The 10,000-nt window shown below is 46.0% G+C and overlaps 1 protein-coding gene across 3 annotated transcripts in view; it reads left to right on the top strand.

Annotated features, from left to right (window-relative positions):
• The first annotated feature begins 7,730 nt into the window (after positions 1-7,730).
• Positions 7,731-10,000, top strand: part of LOC119573262 — a 155,495-nt gene continuing 153,225 nt past the window's right edge. The window contains exon 1 of one of the 3 annotated variants that reach the window (XM_037920417.1): positions 7,731-7,908. The gene's annotated coding sequence lies outside the window, so the exon portion shown is untranslated. The remainder of the gene's footprint in view (positions 7,909-10,000) is intronic. The other 2 variants (XM_037920407.1, XM_037920425.1) reach the window with 2 other exon arrangements.

Here is a 10,000-nt window from a genome sequence, read left to right as displayed (position 1 = left end):
CTGGTTCTTTTATTTGTCTGTGGGTGTTTTCTTTGTAAATTTTGTTCTCGTTTCCCCTTTTTTTTTAGTTGTCTTTCTTCTCTCCCCATCTCCTTCTTCCATCTCCCTTTCTTTTCCTATTCCTCTCTTCTGCTTTTCCCCTTCCCTTTCCTTTTCCTTTTCCCTTTTCCTTTTCCTTTCCCCTTCCCCTTCCCCTTCCCTTTCCATATCCTTCCCGTATCCCTTCCCTTTCCGTATCCTTCCTTTCTCCTTCCGGCCCCCTTCCCGATCTCCTTTCTCCCTCAGCCCGCAGTGACAGGGGCGCCCCCCGACACCTTGGTTGTCTTATACGACAGCTTGGGATTCCCCTTTGGGTGTAAGATGGGGGAAGACCCCCGAGGTAGGCCAAAATTTTTTTTTGTTCACTTTTTCTCGGTATTTTTCGGCTTCACGGAATCCCCAAAGCCCCGAGGAGAGACACCAAACCACCTACGACCCGGGTTGCCCGCAGGAGGGGGTCACCCCCCGGAAATTGGGGTTTACCTCCTCGTGTCGGGTGTTTCGGGTAGAGACATCAACATACCAACTTTAAAATACCCTAGACGTGCCCTCCCCGAAGAGTCGGAAAGCCCCTAGGGTGCTAAGGGAGGACGCGGGAGGTCCGTGAAGGGGAGGGCCTAGGATGAGGGCGGTGGGGATGGAGAGGAGGGGAAAATGGGAGGAAGTGATTATGCGTAAAACCTTTAGCACAACCCGGGAAAGGTAGGCAGGCAAGGCTAATCGTGGGAATAAAACATCCGATGTGATTGATTGTCGAAGGGACAGCTTGGGATTAGGGATTGGGGATCAGGGGGTGTTGGGGGAATTGAGGTAGGGGGGAGAGGGTGGACTCGGTGGGCGGAGGGGCCGGCTGCAAGAGAGGGGAGGGAGGGGAAATGAGGATTCATTTTTAGTAACCTTCGTAATATGATTCTCAGGCATTTTGGAGGATAGTTGAAGTGGATCCTGGACCAAGTGTTGGAAGTGTGTGTGTGTGTGTGTGCGTGTGCGTGCGTGCGTGTGTTGGGGGTGGGTTTTGTGTGTGGTTTGTGTGTGTGTGTGTTGTGTGTGTGGTGTGTGTGTGGTGTTTTTGGGTTGTTGTGTGTGTGTTGGTTTGGTGTGTGTTGTGTTGCGGTGTTTGTGTGTTGTTTGTTGTTGTTGGTGTTGTGTGTGGGGGGGAAGGGGGGAGAGAGAGAGAAAAGAGAGAGAGGGGGGAGGAGAGAGAGGGAAAAGAGAGAGGGGGGAGGGGGGAAAAAGAGAGAGAGAGGAAGGGGAAGAGAGAGAAGAGAGAGAAAGAGAGAGAGAGAGAAAGAGAGAGAGAGAGGGGAAAAAGGGGAAAGAGAAGAGGGGAAAGAGAGGAAAAAAAAAAGAGAGAGGGGAAGAGAGAGAAGGGGGGGAGAGAGGGGGAAAGAGGAGAGGGGGAAAAAAGGAGGGGAAAGAGAGAGAGGGAAAAAGGAGGGGGAAAGAGAGAGGGGGAAAAAGAGAGAGGGGGAAAGGAGAGAAGGGGGAAAGAGAGAGAGGGGGGAAAAGAGAGAGGGGGGAAAGGAGAGAAGGGGAAAGAGAGAGGGGAAAGGAAAAAAAAGGGGGGGGAAAGAGAAAAGAGGAGAGAGAGAGAGAGAGAGAGGGGAGGAGGAGAGAGGAGAGAGAGAAGAGAGAGAGAGAGGAGAGGAAAGAGAGACAGAGAGAGAGAGGGGGGGGGAAGAGAAGAGAGAGAAAGGAGAGAGAGAGAGGGAGAGGAGAGAGAGAGAAGAGGGAAGAGGAGAGAGAGAAGAGAAGAGAGAGAGAGAGAGGGGAAAAAAAAAAGAGAGAAGGGGGGGGAAAAAGAGAGAGAGGAAGGGGGGGGGGAGAGAGAGAGAGAGAGAGAGGAAGAAAGAAAGGATGAGAGGAGAGAGAGAGGAGGGGGGGGAGAGAGAGGAGAAAAGAGAGAGGGGGGAAAAAGGGAGAGAGAAGAGAGAGAGAGAAGGGAGAGAGAAGAGGAGGGGGAAAAAGAAAGGAGGAAAGGGGAGAAGAGAAAAGAGGGAGAGAGGAGAGGGAAAGGAAGAGGAGGGGAGGGAAAGAAGAAGAGAGGGAGAGAGGGGAGAGAGAGAAAAAGAGAGGAGGAGGAAAAGAGGAGGAGAGCGAGGGAGGGAGAAGAGAGAGAGGGGGGGGAAGAGAGAGAGGAGAGAAGAGGGGGGGGGGGAAAAGAGAGAGAGGGGGAAAAAGAGAGAGGGGGAGAGGGAAAGAGGAGAGAAGAGAGGGAAAGAAGAAGAAGAAAGGGGAAAAAGAAGAAGGGGGGGGGGGGAAGGGAAAGAGAGAGGAAAAAAAAGAGAGAGGAGGGGGGGGAAAGACGAGAGAGAGGGGGAAAAGAGAGAAGGGGGGAGAGGGGAAAGAGAGAGAGGGAGAGGGACAAGGGGGAGAGGAGAGAAAAAAGAGGGGGGAGAGAAGAAGGAGGAGAGGAGAGAAAGAAGAGAGAGGAGGAGAGAGGGCAAAGGGAAAAGAAGAGAGGAATAAGAGAGAGAGAGAGAGGAGAGGGGAGGGGGGGGAAAGAGAGAAGAGAGAGAGGGAGAGAGAGAGAGAGGAAAAGGGGAGAGAGAGAGGAGGGGAAAGGGGAAGGGGGAGAGAGAAGAGAGGAGAGAGAGAAGGGGGAGAAGAGGAGAGGAGAGAGAAAGGAGGAGGGGGGAAAGAAAAAGAGAGAGAGGAAAGAAAGAGGAGAGAAGGGGAGAGGAGGGGAGGGGGGAAAGAGAGAGAGAGAGGAGAGAAGAGAAAGGGGAAAAAGAGAGAGAGAGAGAGGGGGAAAGAGAGAGAGAGAGAGAGAGAGAGAGAGAGAGAGAGAGAGAGAGAAAGAAAGAGAAAGAGAGAGAGATTGGGGGAAAGAGAGAGAGAGAGATTAAGGGAAAGAGAGAGAGAGAGAGAGAGAAATTAAGTCGATTTACCTGTTTACCCTTCTCTGCATTAATATTTAAGTCAATGTCCCTCGCTAAAATCGCATATCCTGTGCAGCCATTAAAATAATGGCCTTTTTCCCACCTACCTCGTATGCTCGCCCGACCCCACACTGTCGCTGTCATGGTTCTCCACCCTTGTGTCACAGCTCATATTTCACTACCTGTTTTTTGTTAATTTTTTCTTGGACTATTCCTGTTTCCTTGCACTTTTCTTTGGTCTCTCCGTGTTCCTTTTTTTCCGTGAATCTGTGGTATTGTTTTTATTCAAACTTTTTGTCTTGTTGGTTGGGCCTATGATACGATTTTTGCTGCGTCACTGAAGGCAGCTTTGTTCATGGAGAACTGTAGTTTCATGTCATGATGTAGGCCTATCATTTTATTTTTTATTTTTATTTTTTGTTTTCCTTCTACATGCTCATTGCAAACTCTGTTCAGTTTTGAACAGCTGGCCAACCTATTGAAAGCAGATTTGAGTGCAGTAGCGGCTGGACTGTTCAATATCATAGTCTGCGTTAGTGTGTACTCGAAATATGATATCGGGGGACGGCTCGCATTGTTTCGCAACAGGTCATTTAGGTCAAAATAGATTTGTCTCCTGGAAAAAAAGGCAAAAAGTGGAAAATATAAAAATATCGTTTCGCATTTAGCGTGATGGCAATATTGGATCGGAAAATGCTGGGTGTGATATTCCATCAGGATTTGGAAGCAAAGCAAGTGTAAAATCCCGTTCTCTTTTCACTGTATTTTGCTTTGCTTGTTACAGGTTTGGTTGTTGCTTTATAGTGGCACGCTTTTTTCTAGATTTGTACATTTATATCTCTTTATGTCTTTTATAGATATATGGGCGGATGAAAATGACTTTTTGTGACAAGAGAGCTTGTAACAAACCCGATGCAAGCCGGGAAGTCACGCGGACTGGTGTTACACGTGACATATTACTCCCTGGGTTTGAATTATCCTCTCCTTCCTCCCCCCTCGACCCACCGAGGTGTCTCTTCTCTCTTCTCCTCCCCCTCCCTCCCCCTTCCTCCCCCCTCAAACCACCGAGGTGTTTCTCCCCTCTTATCCCCCCCTTTTCACCCCTCTTATCCCCCCCTCTTTTCACCCCCTCAGTACCTCGCGCAAAGAAATACACGTGTTCAAACCACCATTCTGATAGACCGTTTTAACAATTTCAAAAGCCTGCGGTGCTATGTTCTCTTATAAGCGATTTAAGCTTTGTAGGCCTATCCGAGACGCGATGTACTGTTTGTGCGAGACATCTCCGCATTGTGGAACATGTTTAAGACCGCCTATCCTCGCCCTAAGCTGCTTTTGCTCGTATTTGCGAGAAAGTTCACGCTACTAAGCCTTGCATAACGTTGCAGGAAGAGCTTTTGCAAGAGGGATCACATGCTGTGGTTTCATCTCTTGCACTTGTGAGTAATTATGGTCAGGGACCCCCACTTTCAGGCGCCGTTTAGACGTCTGTGTGTAGGAATGCGAGTGTTCTTGAGAAACTGAATCCGAGCTAGGGAGAGGGAGGCTCTTCTGGTGCGAAACGTAGGTATAGTTACCAGGAGAGGGAGAGGGAGAGAGGGAGGGAGGAGAAGGGGAGAGGGAGGGAGGGAGGAAGAGGGAGGGAGGGGAGGAGGAGAGGGGAAGAGAGGGAAGGAGAAGAGAAGGGAAGGGAGAAGAAGGGGAGAGAGCGAGAGGAAGGGAGAGAGAGGGAGAAGGGGAGAAAGAGGGAGAAGGAGGAGGAGATGGAGAACGAGGAGATGGAGAAGAAGGAGATGGAAGAAGAAGAAGAAGAAGAAGAGAGAGAGAGAGAGAGAGAGAGAGAGAGAGAGAGAGAAGGACGGATGGAGAGATTGATTGATTGATGACACGTACATTTATTAGGGTTCGTTATATAGAAGACTATCCCATGATCATACTTTCCCAACATTGGAAAATGGCAAGAGAAACTCGTTCGTATTAGGCAAGATCAAATTCTCGAGCAAGGAAAATGAAAAGTCAGTGGTTATAGTCTGCAATTAGTTCAGTCCTGCTCTTGTTGACACTAACCCAAGGAAACTGACCCAGGAAACACAGCTGCTCGCCAGACGCCCAGCAAAAGGTGTCTCCGTATCGGCTCCTTGTCACGCCCGTAATCACAGCCAACATTCGCGCGTTCGTGTTTAGCTCTGCCTGTCTGTCTGCTTCGTCAGTTCTGCTTGCTTGCCTCCAGTCCACACCTGCCGCCGCCACATGTGCCAGCTCCTCTTTAGCATACATATTCAGGGAAATGTTTCAAGGAAGTCGTTTGTAATTTTTCGTTGTGAAGTTGTGTGAAGTGGTGGGTTTGGGGTGGTGGTGAAAAGGTAGATAAATAGAGAGATGTGTGTTTGTGTCCTTGAAGGTATACTGTATTTAATGAGTTAATTATTATGTAATGTATAAGTAAAAGGAAATGGAAAAATTCAGAACGGATACATTTGAATTATGCCGACTACTCAACTACAGTTTTTACCACTGTAAAAACTGTAGTTGAGTAACTGAGAGTTTGATTAAAACATTAAAAGATTTTTAAGAAAGAACGAATTCATCATAACATTCGGTCGTGCCTAGGCCTATGTATAATCCACAAAATAGGTTAATAAATAGAAAGCAAAATAAAAGGAAAGACAAATAATAGGCAGTTCATAGATAAAATGGCCGATAGTAATCAAAGAGCATTTCACCAATTTAAACAGACAGATGAGGTAAATAGATCAGAAGGCCTTTAGCAGCCGGAGGTCGAGGGCGCGAGAGGGATTTGTGACTCGCGCGCCATTACGCCCGTCACAACATCCTCCGGCGGGACTCCCTCAAAATCCCGTTTGGGGCCTCGCCGCTTTGCGCGTGGTTTAGGCCTTGCGTGGTTTTGGGTTTACCTTTTATCGGGGTTGGTTGGTGGCGGTGCTTTGTTCCTGGTTTAGGTTTTATGTGGGTTGGGTTTATTTTTTGGAGGGGAGGGGTAGTTTATATGTTTATTTAAGAAAAAAAATTCTCTCTCTCTCTCTCTCTCTCTCTCTCTCTCTCTCTCTCTCTCTCTCTCTCTCTCTCTCTCTCTCTCTCTCTCTCTCTCTCTCTCTCTCTCTCACTCTCACTCTCATTCACATCCTCCCTCATTTACCTTCCCTCCCCACAGCATACCTGTCTCTCGCTTCCCCTCTCTCCTTTTTTTCCCTCTCTCTCTTCCCTCGTTCCCTTCGGCCTCCGCCCATGTCACTGTCGCCCTTCTCCGTAAGCCGGGCGAGCAGGCTGGTCACGTTCTCGGCCGCCCGATGACATCAATGCCTGTCGAGGGGTCGGGAAAAGTACGTTGGCGCTTGTCATGGAGGCGACCTGGTGCCTGACTGCTACCTGTACAAAGGGCTTTATGTTGCACAAGGAAAGGACAAACGTAAATGTGGGGAAGAAGATTTAAAAGCTCGGAGTTCGAGCATATCTGTGTAATTCTGTGTAAGACTTAGTGTAATATAATGTGTGTAATAAAAGTACATGTGTAATATTATGTAAACTTATGTTTATTTGGATTATGAGTGATCATCATTTATATTATTAGTTAAATATGGTAAAAAAAATGATAACACGCACAGGGGAATAAGCAGCATAGTGAGCAAATCAGTTGTATAATGAGTTAGAGCTTGTAGATATTGTAGTTACTGTATAATTATACAGTTAAGATGGTGACACACGCGCACGCACATGAATGCATATGTATATCTATAAGTACGCACGCACGCACGCACGCACGCACGCACGACACACGCGCGCGCGCGCGCCACACACACACACACACACACACACACACACACACACACACACACACACACACACACACACACACACACACACACACACGTGTGTGTGTGTGTGTGTACTTATGTAGAAAAAGACCGAGGGAGCAAAAACATAATAATAAAAATATAGAAAATGAATAAATAGATAAAAAATAAAATTTGGATCAAACAAGTCATGAGATATGTTAATAAGTGAATAGCTGCAAAGATGAAGGACCCCCCCCACCCCCACTATCCGACCCGACCCGACCCGACCCGACCCGACCCGACCCGACCCCGACCCGACCCGACCCGACCCGACCCGACCCGACCCGACCCGACCCCGACCCGACGTGGACCCCCGGGCGACGTAGAGGACGATCTGTATATTGTGAAAGGGATTATTCACAGCGTCTTGATGACAGTGCTGAGCGGAACGGACTTGGCTCAATGGCCGTGTTGTTTGTGCTGTTGCTTGTGTGTGTGTGTGTGTGTGTGTGTGTGTGTGTGTGTGTGTGTGTGTGTGTGTGTGTGTGTGTGTGTATGTATGTATGTATGTATGTAAGTTTACTTTTACTGGGGACCGTGTTGATGGGCTTATTTTTTTTGTTCTGTTAATTTTATTTTCCGTTGTTTTTGTTTATTTTTCTTTCTGTCTGTCCGTTTCGTCTCTATTTTCCAGTGGAGCAGGTCCATCGAGAGACGCCTGTTATTCCCTTTTATTTCGTTGTCAGGCGAATTATTATTAATTTTTTATTATTATTTATATATATATATTATATATATATATATTTTTTTTTTGTAATCTTCACCTTTTTCCGTTGTCAGGCGAATTCTTATGATTTTTTTTTTATAATTTATATATATATATATATTTTTTTTTTGGTAATCTTCACCTTTTTTCTACTTGTCATTCTTAATTGTTTTTTTTTTCTTAAGAGAACCATCCAGGTCTAAGCCAAAGGTATACAGTAATTTTTTTTTTTTTTCTGAAGAGAACCATCCAGCCAAAGTTATATGGTGAGTTTTAACTTTTTCTTTTTCCTTAAGAGAACTACCCCACCCAACACCTTTTCTTCTCCCTTACAGGTGGTGAGGGCGCGCGGGCGTGGGCGGGAGCGTGGGAGAATATGGTCTCCGGCAGCTCCACCACGGCTAGTCACGAGGGTCCGGAACCAGAGGTGAGTGTTGGTGGCCATTCGCGTGAAGGGAGGGCAAGGGAGGGTGAAGGAGGGAGGGAAAGGGAGGGCGAAGGAGGGAGGGCAAGGGAGGGTGAAGGAGGGAGGGCAAGGGAGGGTGGGAGGAGGGAAAGGGAAGGTTAGAGGGAGGGAAAGGGAAGGTGAGGTGGGATGGGATGGGGTAGGGTAGGGTAGGGTAGGGTAGGGTAGGGTAGGGTAGGGTAGGGGGTGGGCAGGGAAGGGAAGGGAAGGGAAAGGGAAAGGAAGGGGAGGGGAGGAAACGAGAGGAAAGGAAAGATAAGATAAGGGAAGAAAAGAAGAAAAGAGAAGAGAAGAGAAGAGAAAGGAAGGAAGGTGGGAAGGAAGGGAGGGAAGAAGGAAGAAAAGAAAAGAAAAGAAAAGAAAAGGAGGGAAAGACAGAAAGAATAACGGAAGGAAAGAAAGACAGATAAGAAGGTGGATTTTGTATGTGTGACTTAGTATGTTACGTCATTAGGGTGGGAATTGCGTGCAAGGGGGTGCATTGTGTATGATTGTTATGTAAGCTATCTGTAGTATTACCATTGTTGGTATTAATATTAATGGCTGTAGTGCAAATACTACTAATTATGCTGCTGCGGGCAATGAGAATGAAAATTATAGGAATAATAAGAGAAACAGAAAAATTATGATTGTGATAGTAAGATAATGGGAGTAATATAACGTTAATGATGACGGTATTGACGATGTTGAAAGATTACAATCAATTTGGATACAAGAGGAGCGAGAATGATGATGGAAGTTATAACATCGATGATGATAAAGAGGTGTTGATAGCATTGATAATGTTGCTCGTGTTTTAAGGATGTAGGTAATGGTATTATTGATAGTAATTACTATATTGATATTTTAACAATATTGCTGCTAATGGTAAAATGGTGATGAATAGAATAATAATAGTAATTATAATAACGGTGATTGAAATTGTTATTGTTATTGTTATTGATTGTTTTATGATATTTTTTATGATTATTATTAGCCCTAGGGCTATATATTTTCTTAGACGATTGATATGATTTTTATAGATATTATATCATTGTATTGATGTGTTACATAGCAAGTACATCAGTAATACTGATAATAATTATGATAATAATGATAATGGTAATAATAATGATAATGATAACAATAATAGTAATGGTAATGATAATAGTAATACTACTACTAATGATGATGATAATGATAATAGTAATCATGATACTAATGATAATAATGATAATCATAACAACAACAACAACAACAACAGTATTGATCATCACGAATGTTGGTCTCATCAAGAGCATTAAAAAAGAATCGCTGCGCATCGCTTGCGTTCCTCCTCCTCCCCGCCCCCCTCCCACCCACCCTTCCCCACAAGAATAATATCACATCTTTCAAGGTCACTGCAGCAAACGACAGAAGCTGCTAATAAAACCCCATCATTAGTATTATCATATTTTGGTGCAGCTGTCAAATAGTCCTCGTGGCGCATGTACGAGGACCGGGTTCCCCTCAGCGTGCGGCTCGTATCCCCGAGTGCCTGAGTGCAAGGTCTGTGTACAAGTATATGGACTCTTATAAAGGACCTTGGCCGAGCGTACGTACGAGGGCGGTGGCGTCGCGCTGCGGGTCCTTGCGCGAAATATGCAAACTAGGGGAGTGGGGTGGCGTGCGAAACAGCGTCCCCGTGCAGCAGGCGGCGAGGGAGAGCACCTGCTGCGTCGCCGGCCGGAAAAAGAATTTCACTGCACTTTTTATTTGATTTGGCTTGATAAAAGCGCATTTGGGGGAGGGTCTATTTCGTTTTTTATCGTTATTTTTTTTTTGCTTGTTTTTTTTTGTTTTTGTTTTGGTAGAGCGTCGCGACAGAAAAATGTGAGTGCGCGCGTGTGTATCTATGCGGTAGAGTGTATTCAAGCTCCCATGCGAAGAGATTTGCGATTGCCTTAGCATTACAGGGAGGGAACCAAATCTAAAGCCCACAACTTGGAAACAAAATTTAAAAGCCAACGCGAGGATTTCTGTGCATGAAAAATTCATCTCCCTTCTTGTATTAGTATTCTGCGACGCGAGAAAA

This window comes from Penaeus monodon, chromosome 1 (assembly GCF_015228065.2).
Source record: "Penaeus monodon isolate SGIC_2016 chromosome 1, NSTDA_Pmon_1, whole genome shotgun sequence".
Taxonomy (NCBI): Eukaryota; Metazoa; Arthropoda; class Malacostraca; order Decapoda; family Penaeidae; genus Penaeus; species Penaeus monodon.
The sequence above is the reverse complement of the archived record's forward strand: the minus strand, read 5'-3'. Positions and strand labels throughout refer to the sequence as shown.